Source organism: Balaenoptera ricei, chromosome 15, assembly GCF_028023285.1.
Source record: "Balaenoptera ricei isolate mBalRic1 chromosome 15, mBalRic1.hap2, whole genome shotgun sequence".
NCBI lineage: Eukaryota > Metazoa > Chordata > Mammalia > Artiodactyla > Balaenopteridae > Balaenoptera > Balaenoptera ricei.
Window position 1 is genome coordinate 23539553 of NC_082653.1, and position 25883 is coordinate 23565435.

Sequence of the window (25883 nt, forward strand, 5' to 3'; positions counted from 1 at the left end):
CTAGGTGCTGGGAGCACAGAATATTACATGAGACCTCTGGAACTCACAATCTAGCAAGAGAGACAAGCCACGTCCCAGGATAAAGCCAAGAGCAAGCAGAACTTGTCCCCAGAGGAGACCGGATAAGGTGCTAAGGGAATGCAGAGGATGGAAAGACAAATCTCCCTGTGGGGTTGGGGACGGGAGGGCTCACAAGGCTTTGGGGGACAGAGGCTGGCATCTGAGCTGAGCCTTGACAAGGCAGGCAGGATTTCAACAGTGACTGAGGAAGGATGGGGTGTGGCATTCCTGGCAGAGATGAACCCAGGAAGTTAGGGCAAAGACACAGGTAAACACTGGGTGTGTCCCAGGAGCCACAGCAAATGCATTCTCCAAGCCCCTTCCCTTGGCACTGGTCCCAGGTGTCCGGCCCTGAAGAGAGGCCACCACGGGCGTCCCCAGGCAGCTGATTCATTCTGGTAAGAGGGCATGGAAAGGGAGAGAGGGCTGAGTGCCTGGGCACATGGTCTGCCAGAAGGGGCTCAAGGGGCTAGAATCCAGGCTCTGTACAGACTCTCTCAAGATGGGAGATGCTGAAGGGAGGAGGTGGTCCCACCAGAAGTGGGTGACGCTGGGGAGGAAACAAGGAAAGGGGCAAAGACTGTGAATTGGGCAGCAGGAGACCTGGCTTCCAGAACTACAGAACAAAGCTGCATGGGACCTTGGGCTTATCCTGTCCAACCCTCATTTTTACAGCTGGGAAAACTGAGGCCCAGATAGGGGAAGAGACGGGTTTGCAGTCCCTTCACAGCAGAACCAGCCATGTGCTGAGAAGCAGGAGAAATCTGCCTTCAATGCTTCACTCTGCCATGACCTCCCAGCGACCTTTCTCCAGTCATTAGGCTCCCACTCAACAAAACAGCCCTGAAGTCGGCAGTTCTGAACTTTTATGGGTCGTGACTCAAAAGACTCACGTGGTGCCTGCGGATCCTTTCCCGAGGACAGGGAACACTCTGAGAATTGTGCATGCCGTTTCGGAAGTTCACAAACATCTGAGACCAGCGTTCCCCGAGGGCAGTCTGAGAACCCTCTGTGTCCCAGTCACCTCGACTGAAACCTATTAAAACAGGCTGATTCCAGGGCCCCCACCACGGGGTGCTCAGCCGCTCTCCTTTTAGCTGGTTCGCAGATTGAACACAGAGAGGGTTCTGTGGCTAGAAGTTTTAAAGCCACTGCTCATTAATCAAGGTCCCTTCTGGTTGAGCCAGCTGCTCAAGCTGGCCCTGGTCATGGTCATGGTCATGGTGGGGGTGAGTGGAGGCCCAGCAAGCTGACTGCAGCTGGCTAGATTCTGAATTGACATTCTGAGATCAGCAGCCCTGCCTGGGAGGGAGTCCGGACTCCTGGGCTGCACTTGGGGTGGGAGGAGGGTTCCTATCAACCCCAGCCTAGAGGCTCTTTTCCTCTCTCCAGACTCTCACTCCGGCCCTCAGCCAGGTCCGGCTCCCTTCCTTTTCCTTTCTAACACAACTCTGCTCCTGAATCTCCATTTCCTGGCTGCAGCCTCTGCCTCCCTCCCCTCCATCACCGAGCCTGACAGAAGACCTCCAAGCCCCCAAGCACCCTTCTGAGGAGATAAAACTATCATGCTTTGCAGATGACAAGCTCATTTAATTGGGAGACTCAAGATAATAAATGAAGAACTAAGGTGGCCAGTGACAAAACAACATCTAAAGAAAAAGCCAAGTGCCTTCAGTCCTGCCCTGTTACCTGCTCTTGATGCAGCATCTCTCCAACAGGTGGGCAGCTGCCTAGAACCAGAGGGGCTCAGAGCCTTGTCCTTCCTGGTAGGAAGACTAGTCCCTGATGGGGTGACAGCATAGGTTTAAGAAGCAGGAGACCCCACCCTCTGAGCCAAGAATCTGTTCTCCAAATTTGAGCAAGTGTGCATCCCTCTGTAGACCCCTAAACGTTCTCACAGGCTCCATCCGGGGCAGTATAGGAAAGACTCCAGACCACCTGTGGGCTTTGGCTAGATCCGGCTTTAAATCCCAGCTGTGCGACTTGCTGGCTGAGGACTGGGTAGGCCTTGGGCAAGTTATTTAGCCTCCTTTAATAAAATGGGGACCGTAATCTCTGCCTCACTGGGTAGTTGCAAGGATTAAAAGACATAAGGCACATAAAGCACTGAGCATGGGGCCTGGCACATGGTGAGCCAATAAACATAAGCACTTGTTTATCAGTCACCAGAGTGAGCCTCTGACGAGGAAGACTCTAGGCTTTCTAATTCTTAGGTGGCCTCAAGCAACCCCCAAAGCACCCACCTGAACTGGGTCTGGAGGCTTTATCTTTAGAACTTTAACCCGGAGAGATGATGGGGAGAGAGAGGAGGGGAAGGCAGGGGAAGGGAGAGAAAGAAAACTGAGAAGAGGAGGGAGGAAGGGAAAGGAAAATCAAGGGTGAGGAGCGGCCTGGCTTCCCCAGCTTGGGGGAAAGGAAGATGACTTCAGGGAAACTACCAAGACAGGATAAGCCTTCTCTCCTTTCCAGAGCCTTCCCTAGGCCCGCCAAGGCAAGGCTTAAAGGGACACAGTCTGCTGAGAAGCACCGCCCTGGCTGTCAGTAGGGACATTGAAGCCTTGGGTTACCTCCAGGCTCTGGCTCCCCATGCGGCTGCTGCCTGCCCGTGGCAGCCTCCTCCCCTGGAGCAGGCAGAGATGGCCAGAGCCAGGCTGAGAACAAAACCACCGGCCCATTCAGCCTGCAGAGGCACTACTCGCTCACTTAGGACTCAGGGACCCCCTTGTGGATTCTGATCCTGACTCAGCAGGACTCTCCCCACTGGATCCCCACCTCCGGGTCCCATGCGGAGCCCTCTCCAGGCCTCTACCTGCCCCAAGGTCCTGCTTCGGGGGCTGAAGTTGCAGCTAGGGAAAAAGCACCATTCAGACTCTAAACAGGAACCACAAACGAGGTGTTCCAATTGCCACTGACCAGCTGTGTGACCTGCGGGGCGTCACTTCCCTCAGAGCATGTTTCCTTCCTCTGGCTAATGAGGGCAACGGAGGACGAGGAGCTTCTCTAAGGTTCTCCCAACTCTGACAGCAGCTATCCTGCTGGTAGGATACCTTGGAGCACAAAGGGGCAAAGAGGACTTGCCTCAAAAGAGGAGTGTGCCGAGCTGGGCTCTGCTGAGAGTGCCATGGATGTGGCAATGGCCAAGGGTTATTATGAAGATGACGATTATAATTTAAAAACACAGCCACAAACTCTAAAGCAGTTTACAAAGAGCTTTCTCATTATCCCCTGGGATTCACAATCTGGTGAGTTAAGTAGAGCTGGACGATGATTATTCATATTTGGCAGATAAGGAAAGTGAAGCAAGATTTAAGTGGCTTGTGACTTCCCTGGTGGCGCAGTGGTTAAAAATCTGCCTCCCAATGCAAGGGACACGGGTTCGAGCCCTGGTCCGGGAAGATCCCACATGCCGTGGAGCAACTAAGCCCGTGCACCACAACTACCGAGCCTGCGCTCTAGAGCCCGCAAGCCACAACTACTGAGCCCATGTGCTGCAACTACTGAAGCCCGCATGCCTAGAGCCCATGCTCCGCAACAAGAGAACCCACCGCAATGAGAAGCCTGCGCACCGCAACGAAGAGTAGCCCCCGCTCGCCACAACTAGAGAAAGCCCGTGCATAGCAATGAAGACCCAACACAGCCAAAAACAAATAAACTAATTAATTAAAAAAAAAAAAAAAGATTTAAGTGGCTTGTCCAGGTTACTAAGTGTAGAGAAGGGGGAGCCAAAGCAGAAGCAGTAATCACGGGGTGCCTGCTGCACGTCACCTCACTAGGCTCACTCATATCTGTTACCTTGACCGAGTCTCACCACCTGAACCCGGCACTGCAGGTGCTACTGTCCCCGTTTCAGAGAAGAGGACACTGAGGCTGAGAAAAAGCCTCATGGCTGCTCCATTGCAAAGCCTGGATTGGGACCTGGGCTTGTGGGACTCCAAGACCTGCACTGTTTTCCATCTTCCTGTATGTACTGAGTTGAATAGTGTCCCCCCAAATTCATGTCTACACAGACGCTCAGAATGTGACCTTATTTGGAAACAGAGTCTTTGTGGAAGCAATTAGTTCAAATAAAATGAGGTCATGCAGGATACAGGTGGGTCCTAAACCCAAGATGACTGGTGTCCTTAGAAGAAGAGGAGATGACACAGAGACACACCAGAGAAAGGGGAGAAAGCCATGTGACAACAGAGGCAGATGCAGCTGCAAGCCAAGGAGCTCCAAGGATTACTGGCCGCCACCAGAAGCTAGGAGAGGGGTACAGAACAGATGCCCTTGCCACCCCACCTCAGAGCTTTCAGAGGGAACCAACATTGCCGACACCCTGCTTTCTGACTTCTAGCTCCACACTGCGAGAGAATAAATTTCTGCTTTTTTAAGACACCCAGATTGTGGTATTTCATTAAGCAGCCCTAGGAAATTAATACACAGTGAGTCCATTGAGCAGCAGACCTGAGACTCTTAAATTCCATTTTTCAGATTCCCACTCATTAGGCAGCCTTGGAGGTTAATGGAGGCCTGGGGCCCATGGAGGAGTCCTTCTCATCTCCTCTTCACTTCCCTGTTTTCAGGCTGGCCTGAAGTCCATCAACTGGGCTTCTTCCATGTCCCAGGTGTCTAGCCATCCCACTGGGCCCTTCCATCATGCACATAAGCACCCTTTGAGCCCGGACTCCAGATGGACCATCCTCCCCCTCCACCCAGGCCAGCCTCTACCACCACCTGGAGAGCTGTGGTTTTGAAATGCAAATTCAATCCTTCCTGGCTAGCTTAATCTTCTTCCCTAACTGCCCACAACCTGTAGGACGCAGGCTCTTCAGCCTGTGCCAGATCTGGCCTCAAATTCCTCTTTATCTCCAGCCACTCACCCCACCTGTCCCCACCACTCACCGCCTTCTGCTCCAACCACATGGAACTATTTGTATTTCCCCTAACAAGTCATGGTGCCTTTGCACATGCTGCTCCAACTACCTGGAAAATAAAATCCAGCCCAAACACCACCTTTTCCTCCATGAACAGCCATACCCTGCCACCTTGTACATTGTTCATCTTTACAGGTCTGCCCCGCACACTCAGCCTGGGAACACTGTTGTATTCATTGCTGTCACTGTAGGTGTAGGGCCCAGTATCAAGGCATTCAAGAATGTTGAACTGTGGAGTAGCCATAACAGTAGCAATTGCTACCATTTACCAAATATTTACTATGTGCTCAGCACTGTGCCGAGCATTCCACGTATGTTACTTCATTTCATTCTCAAAACAACCCTTTGAAACGGATGCTATTACTGATGCTGTTTTACAGGTGAGAAAAGGAAGAGATGAAGTCACTTGCCCAAGTCCACGCCACTAGTAGGTAGCGAAGCCAGTGCTCCATACTCTAGCGCCAGTGCTAGTAACCAATGTTAGGTACACCATCCATCCTAATACCCTCATTTTACAGAAGAGGAAACAAGCAAGAAAGGAAGAGTGACTTGCCCACAGTCAGGTAACAAGACGTGGACCTAGATCTTTAGATTCCTTATTCAGTGTTCTTCCTCTTCTCATTCTTGCAGGATCTTAATCCAGGAGGACACAGAAAACAAGGTAGGCTGTATCTCCTAAAGAGCTTTTTCCCATCTCCCCTAGAGCAGAACCCAGCATAGGCCTGGCCACACAATAGGGGCTCAAATCTATAGCCAGGCGACTTAGCAGTAAAAAAGACAGATAAATCTACTTCAAAAAAGTCTGAAGCCTGGGGACTTCCCTGGTGGTCCAGTGGTTAAAAATCCACCTTCCAATTCAGGAGACGCAGGTTCGATCCCTGGTTGGGGAACTAAGATCCCACATGCCGCGGGGCAACTAAGCCCGCGCACCACAACTACTGAGCACGCGCCACAACTAGAGAGCCTGTGTGCTGCAACTACAGAGCCCATGCGCTCTGGAGCCCACACGTCACAACTAGAGAGAAGCCCGCGTGCTGCAACTAAGATCTGACGCAGCCAAGAAAGAAAAGTCTGAAGCCTGCTTAGATATTACAATGTCAGGGCTTGAGAGGACAAAGGGTATCATTTAATACCATCTCCCATATTATAAAGTCATCCATTCAACAAATTTATTGAACACCAGTCATAAGCCAGACAGTGTGTGGGGGCACTAGGAAGACTGATAAGCAAGTCTGTGCCCAGATGGCATTTGTAATCCAGTGAGGAAAGACAGACAAACAACTAACAAGTTCATGTATAATTACAAACTCTCATAAGTGTTATGAAATACAGGGAGCTATAAGAAGGTATAACAGGAAAAACTGAGTTATCTTAAAGGAGTTGTTTGTGAAGGCTCCCCTGAGAAAGTGATTCTTCAGCTGAAATCTGAAGAGTGGGAGTTAACCAACATAAGAAGCAGGGGAAGGGTGTGGTAGACGGAGGGAACAGCATGTGCAAAATCCCAGAGGCAAAAGAGCTCCTGGTGCCTGGATGAACTAAAAGAAGGGCAGAGTGACTGGTTTCTAGAGAGGTGGGCAAGCCTTGTAGATCAACGTAAGAAATGGAGAAACGAAGCAGAGCAGGGAAACCCCTTGCTCAGAACCTAGCCCAGAGCAGATGCTATCAACGAGTCATTGAATTATTTTGTGAAGAAGTGATTTGTCCGAGATCACAAGGAAGACCTGGGACTTGAAGCCAGAACCTCTACTTGGCCAGGTTAGGGCTGTCAGCTACTTCAGGTATGTGTGTGGAAGGGGGCAGGAGATGCTTTCCAGGTGTTTCATCCTATAGGAGGTTCCAGCTCCCTGCCTGTACCTCTCTTGAGCTCTAATGTGCATCAGGATTTCCTGTGTTTGTTAAAACATAGACTGCTGGGCCCCACCCCCAGAGTTATTGATTCAGTAGATCTGGTGGGAGCCCCAAGAAGTTGTATTTCTAACTAGATCCTAGGTAACCCTGCTGCTGCTGGTGGGGTGACCATACTTTGAGGACCACTGCTCTAGACTAGAATATACAAGGGCAAGGAGGAGTGGTGAGTGGGGCCCATAGCCAGGATCCTTGGGGGCTAAAAGGGTAGATTCCTAAATCTGGGTAACAATGAGACAAACTCTAGCACTCTGAGAAAGGGAAGGGGACTCAAAGCCTCAGAATCCAGCCTACTAGCTGCTCAGCTAGGGAAACTGAGGCTTAGGGGGTTTAGACCCTTACATAAGAGAAGCTCAATAAAAATGTGTTGAGTGAACAGGTAAAAACATGAAAGGTTTGACCAAAGTCCAAAGGAGACCCCTGCACCAAATTCCAGGGATCCTGAGCTGCAGACTAGAGCCTTTCCTGCCCTGGGAAAGGGATTCAGGAAAGGGGACAGCAAGCTCAGCTTTCCCCCAGCTTCTGCTGCCTTCAGTAGGGAAACATTTTTAAAATTGCAAAAATCTGCTGTTGGCCCCCAATCCTATCACCCATCCACCCTCCTTCCTTTCACACTCCCAGCTCCCTCCCTTTACACTCCAAATCCTGTGCACTTTATCCTGGCAAGCTGAGTAGCAGAGGGGGAGGTGAAGTTCTACGGAAGAAGAACTGGAAGTGGAGGGTGAATTCTTACACTTGGATAGCCTTCTTCCAGAACACTTCCTTCTTCTTGTAAGAGTCTCCGTTTCTATCCTCATATCCAGTCTAATCCCAGTCTACCTACGTTTCAGTACCAGCATCTGAAACCCACAAAGCCGGAGGCTAAATTTCCAAACTGCCTTTTCACCCAGTTTTTCTAAAACAGGGTGGCCCTGGACAGAATTTTTCTATCCTATTCCAGTTGGCAGCAAAATGCCACTTATCTTGCAAACCCACATGCACAGACTCACTAACATACAAACAGCTATGTATACATAAAAACAAATATACTAAAACTCATTAAAAAACACATACACATAGACTTCAAGAGATGCATTATTCACTGTTCACTGATAAAATACATCTGCACCACCAAATGCACAAGAAACACACAGAGAGAACACACACATGCACACATCGGTGCATGCGTTGCACCGATACATGGAGAACCGAGTAAGACACACCCAGAGACCTCTCTCAAAGTAGACCTCTCCTGAGGGGGCGTTCCTTGGAGCGGGGAGCACTGGCCCTTTAAGAGAGTGGTTCTCCCTCCTCCCTTCAGGGCACCTAAGGTGCGGCTCTACCCCAGGGAGCTGGGAGGGGTGAGGATGGGAGTGCAGCTGAGCTGGCCAGGCCCGGTCTGGCTCTGGCCGACTGTCCCCGCACCACGACAGGAAATGGATCCCTGAACCGACTGGGTCACCAGCCTGGGGACCGCTGTCTCCACCATCACCAACACACACACACCCGGGCTCCAAGCAGGACACGCCCTCCGCTCCAGCGGGCCCTCTGTCAGCCCGGCTCCCTCCGGCGCCCGGGGTGTGGCCGCCCACCTGCCGGCAAGGAGTCTAGGCCCGGCGGGGACGCTCCCGCCGCCGCCGCCGCCCTCTGCCCCTGCCAGGTGCCCGGTTCCCGGCGACCGCAGCGCTTCGGCCGCCGCCCCCACCCCTTCCTCCCGGCTGTGCGGAGACAAAGCCGCGCACACGCACACGGGGGCTACGCGGGGCTACGCGGGTGCACACCCGCCCTCACACGCGCACACACGGGGACTCACAGTGGCGCGCGCGCACACACACACACACCGCCACAGGTTCCAGCCACAGCGAAGCCACTGGCACACACCCTCATCCAAATGTACATACACTCGGCTACACATTCAGACACACCCTCTCATAAACACATTCACGCTTAGACACGCGCGCACACACACTGCCCAGTCCAGACGCGCGGAGACACACAGGGCACACACCCTCTCACACACACACACAGATGCACACCCGGTGCACACACGCACGCGCGCACACACCGATCATCCACTTGCACAGACCCACGGGCACAGGCGCGCTCACACTCAGCACACACCCGGCGACGTGGACCCCGACACACATACCGCGCCAGCACTGAGACGCACAAACCGAGGCCCGGGGCTCCCGGCTCGGGCGCCCGCCCCCCGCCTCGGTGCTGTCCAGCCCCCCGGAGCCTGTCCGCCGGCCTGTCAGTGCTCGAGGACGGGAAACCGAGCCTGGAGCCCTCGGCGATCACCCTCCCCACACACACCAGCCCAGACGCGGCAGGGTCCCCGGAGCCCGGAGGAGGCAGCGGGGGCGGCTAACCTGGCGGCTGCGGCGCGGCTTCCGGGCGCTGTCTGTCCTCGGTCGGTGTGTCCCGCGGCCGCTCGGCGGGCTCCGAGGCGCACTTGAGCTGCGCACAAATGCCCCGCTAGCTCGCTTGCTCGCTAGCTCCCTCCCTCCCGCGTCGCAGCCCCCTCCCCGCCCGCCCCCCTCACCCGGTCTCCCCCCTCCGCCCCGCCCCGGCCGGCTCCCCGCGAGGAAGCGGCGGCGATCCCGGCCGCCGCGGCAGCCACGGGCGAGCGAGCGAGCAACCGGAGGAGCGCTGCCCGAGCCGCCCGAGCCGGGGCCGCGCGTAGGGAGGAGCCGCGCGGGCCCCTGGGGAGAGGAGGAGCGGAGGGGGCTGAGCCCTGCGAGCCCGCCTGGCGCTGGTGACCCGCCACCCGCTTCTCAACTTGGGCCGGCGCCTACCTGTGCCGCCGCGGAGCTCGGAGGCTGGGGCGAGCGGCGGGGCGACGAAGAGGAGACCCCACCCCGGGCCCCCTCGCCCTTCCCGTCCCAGCCCGGTGGGCTCGGGCCCCGCCCCCCGCCTCCTCCTGGTCCCCGCCAGCGCCAACCTCGGTTTTCCCTGGCCCAGACGCGTCGGCTCTCCGCCCGGTGCCCCGGGCTAACCCCACGGCCCGGCGCCCAGCTCGCCGGCCTCCTCCACCTCCAGCCCTGACCTGGCCGACGCCCACCCGCCTCCCCGCCGCCCTCCCATTGTTCCCGCGGCCCGAGCTCGAGGAAGACCGCGCCGCGCATTCCAACCCCCCCTCAGGTGGCGATACCTCTGGACCCTTGGGGAGGGGATCCCCAAGGGCTGGACCCTGGCTCTGGGCGCCGACGCCCACCCTCCACAATCGCAGGCACGCCCAAAGTAAAGAGCTTTCCTAAATTAGAGTTAAAATCACCACTGCCCTTATAGGTGCTCCTTCAGGTCCTAGTAAAGACTGAGGCTCTGGGGGGAGGAACCACCCCAAGGTCAGCAAGCCCGAGATAGCAGCGAGGAGAAGGTGGGGAAGAGATTAGATATCCACATTACATAGAAGAAGAAACAGGGAATTCCTGCCCAGGGCTCCTGGGACAGGGGCAGGCCCTCCAGAACTGCAGGGAATAATGAGCCTGACCTCCTTTGTTAGATACTACATAAAACACAGAGACGTGGAAGAAGCACTTTCAGAGGTTTTACTGGATGAAAAGGCCTACTAAGCGCAGGAACTCTCACCTACTTTGTCTCACTTAGTCCTGACCGTGGTCCTATGCGGCAGCTGTGATCATCCCCATTTTATAGATGAAAGCTTGTCCTAGGTCTCTCCAGCAGGCAGCACAGAACCAAGATGAAGCCCAACAATTATTCAAGTTCTTCACTGAGATCCCCCCTCCAGTATAGGATACTAAGTGCCAGGTGAGCAGCTAAGAACATAAGAAATCAAGGAGGACGGGCCTAGTTTGGGCCTGGAAAGACTTCCACAAACTAAAAGAGGGCAGAAGTGAGGGCACTGAGACCCCAAAGCAGGACTGAGTATGGCTTGTCCAGGGGAAAATTATAATTAATCATGAGAACTAATCATAGCTAATGTGTTTAGAGCACTTACTGTATTCCAGGCACTGTTCTAAGAGCTTCAGTTGCACTAACTCATTTACTCCTATAACAACACTGTGGGATGGAGGTTATTTTTTAGGAAGCTGAAACACAAAGACATTACATAGTTTATAAAGTGGCAGAGCCAGGATCCAAACCCAGGAAGCTGATTCCCAAGCCTGCACTAACTACCACAGACCAGACAGAAGCAGGCCTGAATGCGAGGCAAAGGCATTTGAATTCTTAGGGCACCCACCACAGCAGGACTCTTTACGTGCCATCTTCTGTCTCGCTGTGTGTACCCGGTACCCAGTACACAGGGCCTGGAATGTAGACTCATCTGTTAAACTATTGCATGACTGAGGCTGGAGTGCAGAGGGCCGTGTGCAGGGCTTGGTTGCACCTCTCTCTGCTGTGCTGGGCACTTTTTTTTTTTTTTTTTTTTCACACACACACACACTGTATTTTATTTTTACAAGAGATAAATCGACTGACACCAAGCATTGTACATGGATGACCACAACAAAAGCAACAATGATTGCAATTACCAAACATGAAACACACTCATACTATGTCATAGTATTGACATTCAGTCCAGTAATCCTCCACTGTAACAGCTCCTTTACTTTGCAGTGAAAATTGATTTGTATATTCTTTGCCTCTGAGTCCTTGTGGAATTTTTTTTTTTTTTTTTTAATTCAGACAGAAAGTCACAAAAATTATACTCATCCTCATCAGTTCACTCAGTCCCATGTAATTAATTTTTTTTTTCATCTTGATCTTTTGTTAGCACTTTTATGAGTTCATCAGTTTTTCATTAGAGTTCTGAAAATGCTTATTCATTCAGTTCAGCAGTACCGTGCTGGGCACTTTTATCAGTGGTTTTAGATGAAGCAGAAGAAGGCATGAAATGCTAATCATATCTACAGCCATCAGGAAGTTGGGAGGGCCCTCAAACACTCCAGAAACCAAAATTAGTTTCCAAAAGATCTCGGCAGCCTTGGAGCTGAGCTGGAACTAACAAGATGAGGTACCACAAGGGATAAATGTAAACTCCTGCCCTTCAGTCCAAACCACAGCAGTCCCACAGAGAACTTTCTGTGATGATGGGAATGTCCTAAATCGGCATTGTCTGATGTAGTAGCCACGAGCCACCTGTGGCTGTTGAGCCCCTAAAATGTAGCTCCTACAACTGAGAAACTAAAATTTTAATTTCAATTAATTTTAAAATTTTAATTTTAACTTTTTTTTTCTTTTTTTCTTTTTAAGTACTTTAAATGTAAATTGTCACATGGGGCTAGTGGCTGCCATATTGGACAAGTGCCCAAAATACAGGGTAGAAAGAATCTAGATGAAGAGCGGTTTCGGTGAAAATGACTTACAGGTTTGAATTGACCTCAAGCTCAACAATGCAATGTGGCTGCCAAAAAAGAAAGAAGGAAGGGAGGGAAGGAGGAAAGAAAAAAGGAAGAAGAGGAGGGACTCCCCTGATGGCACAGTGGTTAAGAATCCGCCTGCCAATGCAGGGGACACGGGTTCAACCCCTGGTCTGGGAAGATCCCACATGCCACGGAGCAGAGTCTGTGCTCCGCAACAAGAGAAGCCACCGCAACAAGAGAAGCCACCGCAACGAGAAGCCACCACAACGAGAAGCCCGCGCACCACAATGAAGAGTAGCCCCCGCTCGGCAACTAGAGACAGCCCACGCACAGCAGTGAAGACCCAACACAGTCAATAATTAATTAATTAATTTTTTTAAAAAAAGGAAGTGGAGGAGAGTGAACATGATAAACTGTATCAAAGAAACAAAAGGCTAGACCTCTGTGGTTCTAACTGTGTTAGCCTCTGTTAGGGGTTCTATGCTGCCCTGAGCTGATCATACCTGGACCACGGGGCTCAGCTCTGGGCCCCACGTTCTGAGGAGTAAGTACACTGTCACACTGGAGCAAGTCTAGAAGAGACCAGAATGCTGAGGACCTGGATGCCATGTTGTGTGGTGAATGATTTAAATATCCTTGAGAAGGTAAAGCACTGGAGGATATAGTGGCTGTCTCCAAACATCTGAAGGGCTGTCATACAGAAAGGGGATTTGATTTGTTTCTTATCATTTAGGTCTAGTAAACAAAATAAAAAACTCTGCGAACCCCTAAGCCCCCCTCTCCATGTCTAATTCCTCTTTCTGTTCCCCTCAGCACTTAATCCACCCAGGACCTGGCTCATATTAAACACAAATTTGCTGACAAATGGATGTGAAAGAATTCCACTCAGCTCCGGTGGGTGGACATCCAGGAGGAGAACTTCAGCTTATTATAAAGATCTCTGTCAGTCAACACGATTCAAGAAAACAATGGACCACCCTGGTAGTGATGAACTCCCTGCCAATAAATGTATTCAAAGAAAGATTGGGTCTTCAACTGGAGGCTGAACTAGGAATCAGATGACCCCTCAAACCGAAAAATGATTAAGTTCTATTAGGAGGGGAAAGACAAGATCAAGGCCATGCTTCCAGACAGTTACCTGGCTGTATATATAGAACAGATTGATATGAAGGGACCAGAGGCAGGGAGGACAAGTTAGGAACCATTGCAGTGGTCCAGAAGATAACAGAATAGATTAGGTGGCAGTGGGAATGGAAAGCCAAGGACAGGTGTGTGGTGACAGAAGCAGTGGCCCTGGGCTGGAAGTCAGGAGCTACAGGATTTAGTCCTGCCTTTGCCATTAACTTATTGTGGGGTATGGGGTAAATCCCTTCCCTGCTCTGGACTTCAGTTTCCCCATCTGTGAAATTCAGAATAATCTCCAAGTCCCTGCTAACTCTGGATTCTGTTTATGGGAAAGAGATTATGAAGGCTAACTGGGACAATGTAGTAGACAGCCTTTATATGCTTCAAAGGAACAATATCACTAGTCTCATACTATCATTATTATTACAAAGGCTGCCTCCCCAGAACTTGGTGGCTAGATTGGTAGGAGGGGACAAGAAGGAGTCAATGGACTGCATGTGTAGGGGGTGGGGTCAGGGGACAAGGACCTCTGATCTTTGGGGAGCGTCAGCTAACCTCTCTACTCCTCCCCCAAGATCTGTGAAGGCAGCGTGCTGTGTGCTGTCACCACATGAACTGCTTCCTCATTCCTTTGAGCCACACCTCATATTTGGCTAAAGGAAGCAATCAGTTCTAGGAAAAGTTAGGCTCTGTTCCCCTCCTTTTAACGTTCCCAAATGACACCGGTTGTGGTCCTTCCCTTAAATAATAAGTATCATCAACGCATATGAAAACAGCCAATATTGTTGAGCACTATGTGCTAAGCACTTTACTTACATAGCTTTCTCACCCTGGGAGGTAGCTCTAGTTATTACCCCCATTCTATAGATGAGGACACCGTGGCTCATGGAGATTCGCAATTTTCCCACAGTTGCATAGTTTATGAGGGGGATTCCAATACAGGTCTGTGTGATGTCAAGGCTGCATTCCTAGAGGCTTCTAGCATTTTACTATGTATTTTTACAACAGCTTAGGGAAGAGGGCAAGATCAGTACGGTCTCCAGGTTACAGGTGGGAAAACGGAAGCTCGGAAAGTTTAAATTAAGTCACTTGGACAAGTTAGTAAAGGCTTTCAACGTGCAGTTCACACTCTTTCTTGTTCTCTGTTCCTCTCCTATGACCCAGCAGTGCTTTCCTCCTTCCCTGCACCTTCCAGGGCCTCCCCAGTCTTCCTAGGCCTGATCGGTAGGGACTTGCCTAGACCATTTTACTTGTCCTTTTCCTGGGGCAGGGGGAGGGAAGGATTTCTGAAAGGCAAAAGTTAACTCCCATCTCCTCACTCACCACCACCAGCACACACACACCCCAGCCCAGGGCCTCGAGGTGACAGTGCTGAAGGCTTACAGAGTGAGTCACGCAGAGCTGACCTGCCAGTCACTGGAGCATCAGGTGCTAAGCTTAGGTTAGAAGGGTGGAAAAGTAGGCCAAGTGTTCTCATCCCCAGGAGCACAGCCCAGTTGCAGCTCGGGCCACCCCCCTACTCATCTCATCCCCAAATACTGCAGACATTTAGGGGACACTGTGCAAGGCCTGGGGGCAGAGGAGACGTGAGAAATCAGAATGCATTCCCACCCTTCAGAGGGGATAGGACAGTGAGTACAAAATAATATATACTTATAAAGAGTGATGGGGGTACATGGTGATGAATTCCAAGGAGAGAAGTTCACAAAGGAGTTGAGATCAGAGTGGAGTCTTAAAGGGTAAGTTGAACATGCAGAGGTAGAGGGGCACTCCAGGCTGCAGGAATGCACAGGCAGAAGCACTAAAGCTTAGATGTATTTGCACACCATCTAGCAGGCAATAGGGAGGTATGGAGTGCACTATGGCTTTGAGAAAGACTGCCTGAGTTTGAATCCTGGCTCTGTCCCTTCTCAGCTATTTGACCTTGGGCAAGTTACTTAACCCCTCTGGGAGAGATATCATTGTCTCCTATTATTTGCTCTCCCGCTTCCCAGTAAGCTTACACATTCTAGCTAGTTGCCATGTGACTCCAGAGGGAGGAGTACACTTCCCCAGACCAATGTCAGACTTGATCACATGACTTACTTTGGCCAGTGGAATCTGAGCTGGAGAGATACATGCCAGTTCTAGGCAGAAACTTGAAGAACCATTGCATGTTTTAGTCTAAAATAAACTCTTTAATCTCTGCCACTGGAATGGCATGACCTGGATGGGGGCTGTGCCTTCAGCCTGGACCTTAGAGTGAAAAGACACAGAAAGCAGAGCTGCAGCCAACAAACAGCTGCCACACAGCTGCCCCCACAGCTGCCCCCACAGCTATCTATGTGTAATCTGAGGGAGAAAACTTTGTTGTAAGCCACTGAGATTTGGGGGTTGTTTGTTGTCACATCATAACTTAGCATAACCTAGTGATTTTAGTAGTACTTACCTCATAAAACTGTTGTGAGGATTAAATAAGATGATCTTGTGAAAAAAGTATAACCATTTCATCAGAAATTGCATTATAAAATGATCACTCTGCCCACACATATATGGACATTTGATATACAACAGAAATGACATTTGCAAAAGGCTCGCAAAGGATGGTGTCACAGGTTGAATAGTATACCCCCAAAATTCATTTCTACCTAGAACCTCAGAATATGACCTTGGGACTTCCTGGTGGCACACTGGTTAAGAATCCGCCTGCCAATGCAGGGGACACAGGTTCGATTCCTGGTCCGGGAAGATCCCACATGCCTCGGAGCAGCTAAGCCTGAGCTCCACAACTACTGAAGCCTGCACTCTAGAGCCCGTACTCCACAACAAGAGAAGCCACCACAATGAGAAGCCCGCGCACCGCAACGAAGCATAGCCCCTGCTCACTGCAACTAGAGAAAGCCCATGGGCAGCAATGAAGACCCAATGCAGCCAAAAAAAAAAAAAAAGAATATGACCTTATTGGAAATAGAATCTTTACAGATGTAATTAGTCAAGGATCTCAAGATTAACTCATCCTGGCTTTAGAGTGTGCCCTAAATCCAATGACTGCTATCCATATAAGAAAACAAGAAAACACACAGAAACAAAAAGAAGGCAATGTGAAGATGGAGGCAGAGACTACTGTGATGTGTCTACAAGCCAAGGAACACCAAGGATTGCTGGCAAACACCTGAAGCTAGGAGAAAGGCATGGATATTTTCTCCCTCCCCCCATGAGGAACCAATTCTGTCCACACCTCGATTTTGGACTTCTGGCCTCTTGAACTGTGAGAGAATAAATTTCTGTTGTTTTAAGCCACCCAATTTGTGGTAATTTGTTATGACAGCCCTAGGAAATTAATACAGATGGATTATTTTTAAGTGATACTGAACAATTGGTTATTCATTTGGAAAAAAATAAAATTAGATTCCTACCTCATAGCATACATAATAATAACCTGTTGGATTAAAGACCTAAATTTGAAAAGCAAAACCTTAAAATCTTTAGAAGTAACTAAAGAAAATCATATTTAGGACTTCAGGATACAGAAGAATTTCTTAAACAAGACATAAAAATCACAAATTGTATTACTCTGGGTTATCCATAGAAATAGAACCAGTAGGATATATATTCTATATATGTACATCTATATCAATAGATAGAGAGATAGACAGATTTATTATAAGGAATTGACTCATATGGTTATGAAACCATGCAACTCAGATGGGACTTGAACCCATAGGCCGGGACTCGAACCCAGCCAGAACCCACCATCTTTTTTTTTTTTAATATAAATTTATTTATTTAATTTATTTATTTTTGGCTGTGCTGGGTCTTCGCCGCTGCGCACAGGCTTTCTCTAATTGCGATGAGCGGGGGCTATTCTTCACTGTGGTGCGCGGGCTTCTCTTGTGGTGGCTTCTCTTGTTGTGGAGCACGGGCTCTAGGCACATGGGCTTCAGTAGTTGCAGCATGCGGGCTCAGTAGTTGTGGCTCGTGGGCTTAGTTGCTCCACAGCATGTGCGATCTTCCTGGACCAAGGCTCAAACCCGTGTCCCCTGCATTGGCAGATGGATTCTCAACCACTGCACCACCAAGGAAGCCCAACCTACCGTCTCTTAATTGAGATCACACACTTGGTCTCTGGACTCAATGAAGCTCAGGTTCTTTATGTCTCATCGCAGAAAGAATTCAGTGAGAGACAAAGTGATAGGTAAGAAGTGGATTTTTTTTTTTTTTTTTTTTTGGCTGATCTGGGTATTCGTTGCTGTGCACAGGCTTTCTCTAGTTGTGTCGTTGTGGTGCACGGACTTATTATGGTGACTTCTCTTGTTGCGGAGCACGGGCTCTAGAGCACAGGCTCAGTAGGTGTGGCACACGGGCTTAGGTGCTCCAAGGCATGTGGGATATTCCTGGACCAGGAATCAAACCCGTGTTCCCTGCCTTGGCAGGCAGATTCTTAACCACTGCGCCACCAGGGAAGTCCAAGAAGTGGATTTATTTAGAGAGAAACACACTCCACAGAGTGTGGGCCATCTCAGAAGACAAGAGGCCCCAAAATATGGGGTGGTTAGTTTTTATGGGCTGGGTAATTTCATAGGCTAATGAGTGGGAGGATTATTCCAACTATTTCAGGAGATTTCCACGATTTGGGCCACGGCCCATGTTTTGACCTTTTATGGTTAACCTCAGAACTGTCATGGTGCTAGTGGTGTGTCATTTAGTATGCTAATATATTACAAAGAGCATATAATGAGGCTCAAGGTTTACTGGAAGTTGAATCTTCCACCATCTTGGACCTACTTGGTTCTAACCAGTTTTTGTCATGTCCTATGGCTATGTCATTCTTTTATTTTTAAATTTTATTTATTTATTATTTTGTATTTTTTTAATTTTATTTTTGGCTGTGTTGGGTGTTCCTTGCTGCGCGCGGGCTTTCTCCAGTTGTGGTGAGCGGGGTCTACTCTTCGTTGAGGTGTGCGGGCTTCTCATTGCAGTGGCTTTTGTTGCGGAGCACAGGCTTTAGGCGCACAGGCTTCAGTAGTTGCGGCGCATGGGCTCAGTTGTTGTGGCTCATGGGCTCTAGAGCGCAGGCTCAGTAGTTGTGGCGCATGGGCTTAATTGCTCCGCAGCATGTGGGATCTTCACGGACCAGGGCTCGAACCCGTGTCCCCTGCATTGGCAGGCAGATTCTTAACCACTGCGCCACCAAGGAAATCCCACCACCCTTACCTCTTACTTTTCTTCTCTCTTTTATTTTCTGACCCCCTTCCTGCTCTGTGCACAGTCCCCTCCCTCTGGGGGCAAAATATGGGATAAAACAAATCCAAATCAAACAGCTTCTAGATCTCATCACAAGAAGCCCTCAAAGTGGGGTGGAAACGAGAGGGGGAAGGAATCCTGGAGGCAGAGAAGAGGCTGCTTAGCGACTGCTGGTGAATCCACGGCGAGTACTGTGTCAGTTACCTACCTCCAACACACGCCCAGCTCTTCCTTTTCCTGCCTGTGATCACAGAATTTTGAAACACCAGAACTGCAAAAGTCCTTGACATTCATCTACTCTGCCTCCATAAGTTTGCAGCTGGGAAAGTGACACAGGGGCACAGGAAAGGAAAGCAACTAGCTATTGTCACCCAGCAAGTCAGTGGCTCAGCAGGAACTAGAGTCCTAGGCCTCCTGACCCCCGGCCAGTGATTGCACTTTCACCTATACCACACTTGACCTTCCTTCCTGTGGTCACTAGTCCCTCCCCTTGATTCCTACCCACCAGCTTTGGGAGGACATCTAAGCATTCCCAATCTGCCCTCCCATCCCCCACCCCCCAAACCCCACCCCCGAGTAAGCATAGGTTCCAGTGAAACAGGGGCAGAAGGGACAACCCACATCAGAAGGGAGGGCCAGCCTTAAATCCTAGGGGCATATTTGGCAGTGGTGGGAATGGTGAAAGTGTCACTCTGGCCCACAGGGGGACCAGTCTCCTCTTTGGAGAGCTCCATTAGAAGCAGCCTCTGTGGGCTTCCCTGGTGGTGCAGTGGTTAAGAATCCGCCTGCCAACGCAGGGGACACGGGTTCGAGCCCTGGTCTGGGAAGATCCCACATGCCGCGGAGCAACTAAGCCCGTGCACCACAACTACTGAGCCTGCACTCTAGAGCCCGTGAGCCACAACTACTGAGCCCGCGTGCCACAGCTACTGAAGCCCACGCACCAAGAGCCCATGCTTCACAACAGGAGAAGCCACCGCAATGAGGAGCCCGCACACCGCAGCGAAGAGTAGCCCCAGCTCACCGCAACCAGAGAAAAGCCTGCGCGCAGCAACCAAGACCCAATGCAGCCAAAAATAAAATAAAATAAAATAAAATAAAATAAAATAAAATAAAATAAAATAAATAAATTTATAAAAAAAAAAAAAAAAAGAAGCAGCCTCTGTTTCAGCAGGCCATCCTGGCGGGACCCCTCCTCACCCTTCCAGCCTAGCTGGCTGCCTGGAGGACCTACCTCACTCCGCCAGCTGTGGACTTGCACAGAGGCCACCCAGGCGCAGGATGGTCCATGACTGCCGGGGGCGGGTGGCAGGGGGGTGGGGTGAGGAGGAAGGGTTTCCAGAGGCTCCACTTTCAGTCCTGCTCCTCTGTTCCACAAAGGGCCACTGTCTGAGCACAGAGGGACCCTGGAGGGAGGCCTCCCAAGGTGCTCGGCAACAGGGCCGGGTTTCATCGCGCTGGGCCTCCTGGCCAAGTAAACATCAGGGTAGGAACAGGCCCAGCAGTTTCTGCAGACAGGGTCCTGGCTCCGGGCTGGCTCAGTGGCATCCTCACCCAGGGCTTCCCTGAGACGATAAGGAGGGCCAAGGTCATTTACCCACTTTTCTCCAGAAATGGAGTCAGGATAAGGAGCTGGCTCTATCTTAGTCCACTTCCCATTGTTCAAGGAGCAGAGAACCATCCTATTCCCCTCTTAAGAAGTAGATGTTTTACAAGAAATTTTAAAATTAGTTCAGAGGGAAAAGAGAGCTCCGTGAGCTTGAGTAATCAGGGAAGACTTCCTAGAGGAAGTGTGATTTAGGTGTGATTCTGCCTCAGTGTGTAGGCGTAGGTAGAATCTCCACAAACAGACAGGAAGGAGAGAGGCATTTCAGACAGAGCACAGAACTGGCAAGTTGTGGTGGCGGGAAAGCAGCAGTATTTGGGGTAAATGAAGAGACCTATTTGGCTAGGGTAGAGAATTAACACAGGAGAAGGTGGAAAATAAGGCTAGAAAGTTCGCTTAGGAACTAAACCTCAACTAGTCTTAACAGCCATGTGGAGGAGTCCTTACGGTTTCCAAGCAGAGTGGTGATGGGATTCTAAAAGCAGCATTTTTGAAAGCTTAGTCTTAAGATCTTACGAAAGAGGCCTCAGGTTGAGCCTCAGTCCTCTGGGAGAACTTGGGCTGGTTATGGCCTCTCTTGGGGCTTGGTTTCTTCATCTTTAAAATAAAATCGTTATACCAGAGAATCTTTTTTTTTTTTTTTTTTTAATTTTTTATTTTTTTTTATTTATTTATGGCTGTGTTGGGTGTTCGTTTCTGTGCGAGGGCTTTCCCTAGTTGTGGCAAGCGGGGGCCACCCCTCATCGCAGTGCGCAGGCCTCTCACTATCGCGGCCTCTCTTGTTGTGGAGCACAGGCTCCAGACGCACAGGCTCAGTAATTGCGGCTCACAGGCCCAGCCGCTCCGCGGCATTATACCAGAGAATCTTAAAGCCCTTTCCATCTCTAAAGTGCAAGGATTCTCTAATGGGGCAACATGGACTATAGAAAATGAAGGGAGGAGAGGCCGTGGCCACACCCTGGACACCTCTGGGCTGCATTTCTGCAATGATTCATCTGCTTAGAGCTGTCATGCCACCACCATCGCTGCCAGGCACTATGCTAAGTAGTTCCTTTTTAAAAAAACTTCATTTGTGTGAACAGAAAATGCATGTACATTCTGCAAATTTTAAGTCATAAAAAGATATATGTATGGTAAAAATAAATTTCCTTCCTTCCCCTTTTTCCAGCCGCCCATTTCTTGTCCCGCTGTACCCTGAGTATGCTTTCACAGATAATCCATGCATTTTTAAAGATTCTATAGATTCTTTTTCTTTATGCAACTGGGAGCATACTAAACACACCGTTCTGTACCTTGCTTTTTGACTTGAAAATTCTGGAGATCTTTTCATATGAGTCTATAAAGAGCTGCCTCATTCTTCGTATGGCAGGACCATGATTTATTAAACCATTCCCCTATGGATAGATATTTAGGGTGTTTCTTTTCTATCATAAACAATGCATCAATGAATATCCTGAACATACATCATTCAGCATATGCTGGAATAGGTCTACAGGATACATTCCTAGAATTGAAATTATGTGCTAACTTCTTTATATGACTTAATACTCTCAAAAAGAGTTTAAAGTGATCGCAATTATACTGATTATGCAAATGAGAAAACTGAGGCACAGAAAGATGCATTAACTTGCACAAGTCACACAGCTCTTACATAGTAGAGCTGAGATTCCAATGTGGACAGTCTGACACCAGAGCTAACACACTCAGTCATTCCACTAGTGGTTCTGAAACTTTAGTACACATCAACATCACTGGGAGGGCTTGTTAAAACATAGAGTACTAATAGTTTCTGATTCAGCTCATCTATGGTGGAGCCCAAGAATTTGCATTTCTAACAAGTTCTTAGGTGATCACTCTTTGAGAACCACTGCACTACAATAGCTCTTCCACCTTCAGCAGTGCACGTTGTCCAAAAAGAAAGCAATTGGTACTCAGTAACTGGCCTTGATAGGACCAGAGTTGAGAGGCACAGGAAAGGATTCCTGGAGCCCATCTATCTAAGCTCTTTGAAGGCCCTGCACAGTTCCTGGCACATAGTATTCAAAAAATACTTGTTGAGGGCTTCCCTGGTGGCGCAGTGGTTGAGAGTCTGCCTGCCAATGGAGGGGACACGGGTTCGAGCCCTGGTCTGGGAAGATCCCACATGCTGCGGAGCAACTAGGCCCATGAGCCACAACTACTGAGCCTGCACAACTGGAGCTTGTGCTCCGCAACGAGAGGCCGCGATAGTGAGAGGCCCGCGCACTGCGATGAAGAGTGGCCCCCGCTTGCCACAACTAGAGAAAGCCCTCGCACAGAAACGAAGACCCAACACAGCCAAAAATAAATAAATTAAAAAAAAAAAAAAAACTTGTTGAATGAATGAATAAGTAAATGAGGTATAAGTACTCCATGCAACTTGTTGCTGTCTCTTTTCCCAGCCCCCTGAGAGCCCCTGCCCTGCTCCACTGCCCACACTGGCTGAGATCCAGCTTCATGTTGTGAGAGCCTGCTATGGACTGAATGTTTGTGTTCCTCCCCGCCCCAAATTGATATGTTGAAGTCTTAACCCCCGATGTGATGATATTTGGAGGTGGGACCTTAGGGAGGTAATTAGGTGTGGAGGAGGTTTTGCAGGTGGGGTCCCCACAATGGGATTAGGGTCCTTATAAGAAGAGAAAGAGACCAGAGCTCCCTCTCTTTCTCCACCATGTGAGGACACGGTGAGAAGGCAGCTATCCGCAGGCCAGGAAAAGGGCCTCATCAGGAACCAAATCCACCTGCACCTTGATCTTGAACTCTCCAACCTCCAGAACTTTGAGAAACAAATGTGTGTTGTTTAAGAACTCAGTCTGGGACTTCCCTGGTGGCGCAGTGGTTAAGAATCCGCCTGCCAATGCAGGAGACACGGGTTTGAGCCTTGGTCCGGGAAGATCCCACATGCCACGGAGCAACTAAGCCCGTGTGCCACAACTACTGAAGCCTGCGCTCCTAGAGTCAGTGCTCTGCAACAAGAGAAGCCACCGCAATGAGAAGCCCACGCACCGCAACGATGAGCAGCCCCTGCTCGCCATAACTAGAGAAAGCCCACGCGCAGCAAAGAAGATTCAACGCAGCCAAAAATAAATAAATAAATAATAATTAAAAAAAAAAAAAAAAAAGAACTCAGTCTATGGCATTTTGTTATAGCAGCCCAAGCTAACTAAGACGGAGCCCTTGGGAGCAGAGCTGTTTATTTCCTCCCATTCCTCCCTTGGCTTATAATGAAATCAATGAAGCTGCTAGACCTCTGTTATTAAAGAAAAGGCAGCATCTTAGAACGCTAGAGCTCGATTGAGATAAGCTAGTCCAGTGCTCTCATTTATTATTATTAATAGCAAGAGCTATAATTCATAGCACACCCATGCACTTGACATGCTTGCTTTTTTTTTTTACTTCCCTCTAATCTAATTCCCTGTATTTCCTTTCCCCTTATTCTAGTACACAGCCTCTTCTTCCATTCCATGCAGTTGATGTGGGCAGTACACACACACACACACACACACACACTATGGGAAAGATTTAAATTCGGGAGTTTGTGAGGAGACCTGAGCTCTTGCTGCAAGAGCAGCAAGGCACTGACAGAAACATCCCACAAACAGGAAGAAACAACGTTGCCAGGGTCATGCATTGTGGCAGCCACACACCAGCCCACCTCCTCCAGGTGCTGACTCTGTTACAGAATTATATCCCTGAGCTCGGGGCCTTGAGGACCCCGACAGCGTCTCCCAGCTGCTCCCTACCTGGTCTTGAATCCTGCTCCTGCTGCCTCCCTCTCCCACGGGCCTCCATCCTGGGTTCCCTTTCCTGATGGCGGCCTTGTTATGGACCCTCCCAAGGCCAGACTTATAGCTGAAAATGTCTAGGCCCCAGGCCCTTGGACAAGTAACACTTCAGAAGCCATTTGTTGGGCAGCTGGAGAGAAGGAGGTCATCGGGGAGAGAATTTCAGGGGCCAAGTCAGATTCAGTTAGTCAGCTGTACTTCAGGCAGCAATCTGACTCAACTGACATTATTGAATGTAGAGGAGGCGGCCGTCAGGCAGGTGTAGCCAGACACAGACGCTGTCCATCGAGCTGAGCCAGGCAGAGGTGGTCAGGAAGGGACAGTCAGGCGGACTCCGTCATTCAGAACCCGGTGCCGGAGATCCAGTTAGACTCGGACGGGCAGCCAGAACCAGCCAGCCGCAGCCTCCGCCACCGCAGGCTGGCAGATGCGGTCGGTCCGCCCATCAGGCGGGCTGATCCCACCTGTCAGATGGCCAGTCAGGAGGGCCCCACCAGGCACAGAGGCTGTAATGAGGCCAGCGCAGTCAGGGTAGCCAGCCAGCTCGTCAGCCAGCCAGTCAGGGGACTCGGGCAGACGCGCGGGCCCGGCCGTAGTGAGAATCAGCTGATCAGGCTGTCTGCTTAGCCCACTCAGCAGAGTTGGGGTCAAAACGCTGGCACAGAGGTATCACTGAACTGGTCAGTCAGTCACAGAGGGCCTCGGTCAGTCAGATACAGCTTGTCGAGCACCGGTGGAGTCCGGTCAGTCCGAAGCAGATCGACTCAGTCAGACACGCCCCATCAGGCCCAGATGCCATCAGCCAGATAGGGCAGTCAGTCAGTCAGTCAACTGCGGTCAGGCAGACATATCACGCGGTCTTGGTCCACCAGGCATCCATGAAATCTGTGTTCAGTCCGACACAGCCAGACAGACACGGATTATCAGGCAGTGATGGCGTCTGTGGTCACTGAGACACAGTCGGCCAGTCAGAGGCAATCTGTCAGGCAATGATGGAATCAGAGCGTCCCGGAGGCCACAGTAGCCAGGGACTGAGGCCCGGGACCTCCTTCTAGGCGGAGCCTTGTTGGGGGCGGGGCCTCCTTGGGGGTGGGGCCTCGTTCTTTCACAGGACCGCCCGTCCACTCCCCTCCCGGCAGCCTTCGGACGTTGCCATGGCAGCTTCGGACTCGGCCGGAGTCGCTCCTTCCCAGCCCCCGGGGTCCCCCACCCCCGACCCCCGCGCCTGCGGAGTGGAGGTCCCGGCGGTGTAGTGGAGGGGCGGCGGGGTCGGGCAGGCTGCCCTCCGCACGGCGGCAGAGGCTGCGGCTCGCGCTTTTGTCGTCCCCTTGTACAGATGAGGCTGATTGGGAGACCAGGAACGACGACGCACGTCAAGCTACACAGTGACAGAGACCCAGAACCTCTGGATCCCTTGCTCCTCTCCAGAACCCTGCGCTCTCCTTTAGGAGGAATCAGATTTCCCCAGGCGTAGGGTGCCCCCGTATCGAGAAGAGAGAACAGCCCATGCAAAAAGGCTTCTAGGGTTCTTTGGGCTTAATAATGACTAGGGCGAACACTCGCCTTGTACCAAGCTCTGTAGTAACAGCTTCGTGTACAGTAATTCACTTGAGCCTCACAATTTTCCTTTGAGGGAAATAATGATGATTTCCTTTTTACGTATGGGAAACTGAAGCACAGAAGGGTTGGTAACTTGACCAGGGTCAGCGGGCTGTGGGGTGAGCCAGGATTGGAGCCCAGGCAGCCTAACTCCTGACATTCGCTCCTGGGCCCTCAACACACCCTCTGGCCCTTTCCTTGTGACCTCCAAGGGCAGAGCATGAGTTCCCTTCAGCAGGCCTCCCTGGTCTGTTTCAGAATGCCCAACCCTGTGCGTGAGGCTCCTGTTTGCGTCTCTGCTTTAAGGACTGAGAATAAGGAGCTATCAAAACCAGGAACC

General features: G+C 50.5%; 1 protein-coding gene across 25 annotated transcripts in view; it reads right to left on the bottom strand.

The window, feature by feature from the left end:
• The window catches only part of EPB41L1 (erythrocyte membrane protein band 4.1 like 1), a 137949-nt gene extending 113049 nt beyond the window's left edge, over positions 1-24900 (bottom strand). For 20 of the 25 annotated variants that reach the window (XM_059896697.1, XM_059896696.1, XM_059896690.1 and 17 more), the window contains exon 1: positions 9233-9367. The gene's annotated coding sequence lies outside the window, so the exon portion shown is untranslated. Of the gene's footprint in view, positions 1-953; positions 1081-9232; positions 9368-9658; positions 9759-23902 lie in introns of those variants that run through there. The other 5 variants (XM_059896681.1, XM_059896670.1, XM_059896673.1 and 2 more) reach the window with 4 other exon arrangements.
• Between the last annotated feature and the right edge of the window lie 983 nt (positions 24901-25883).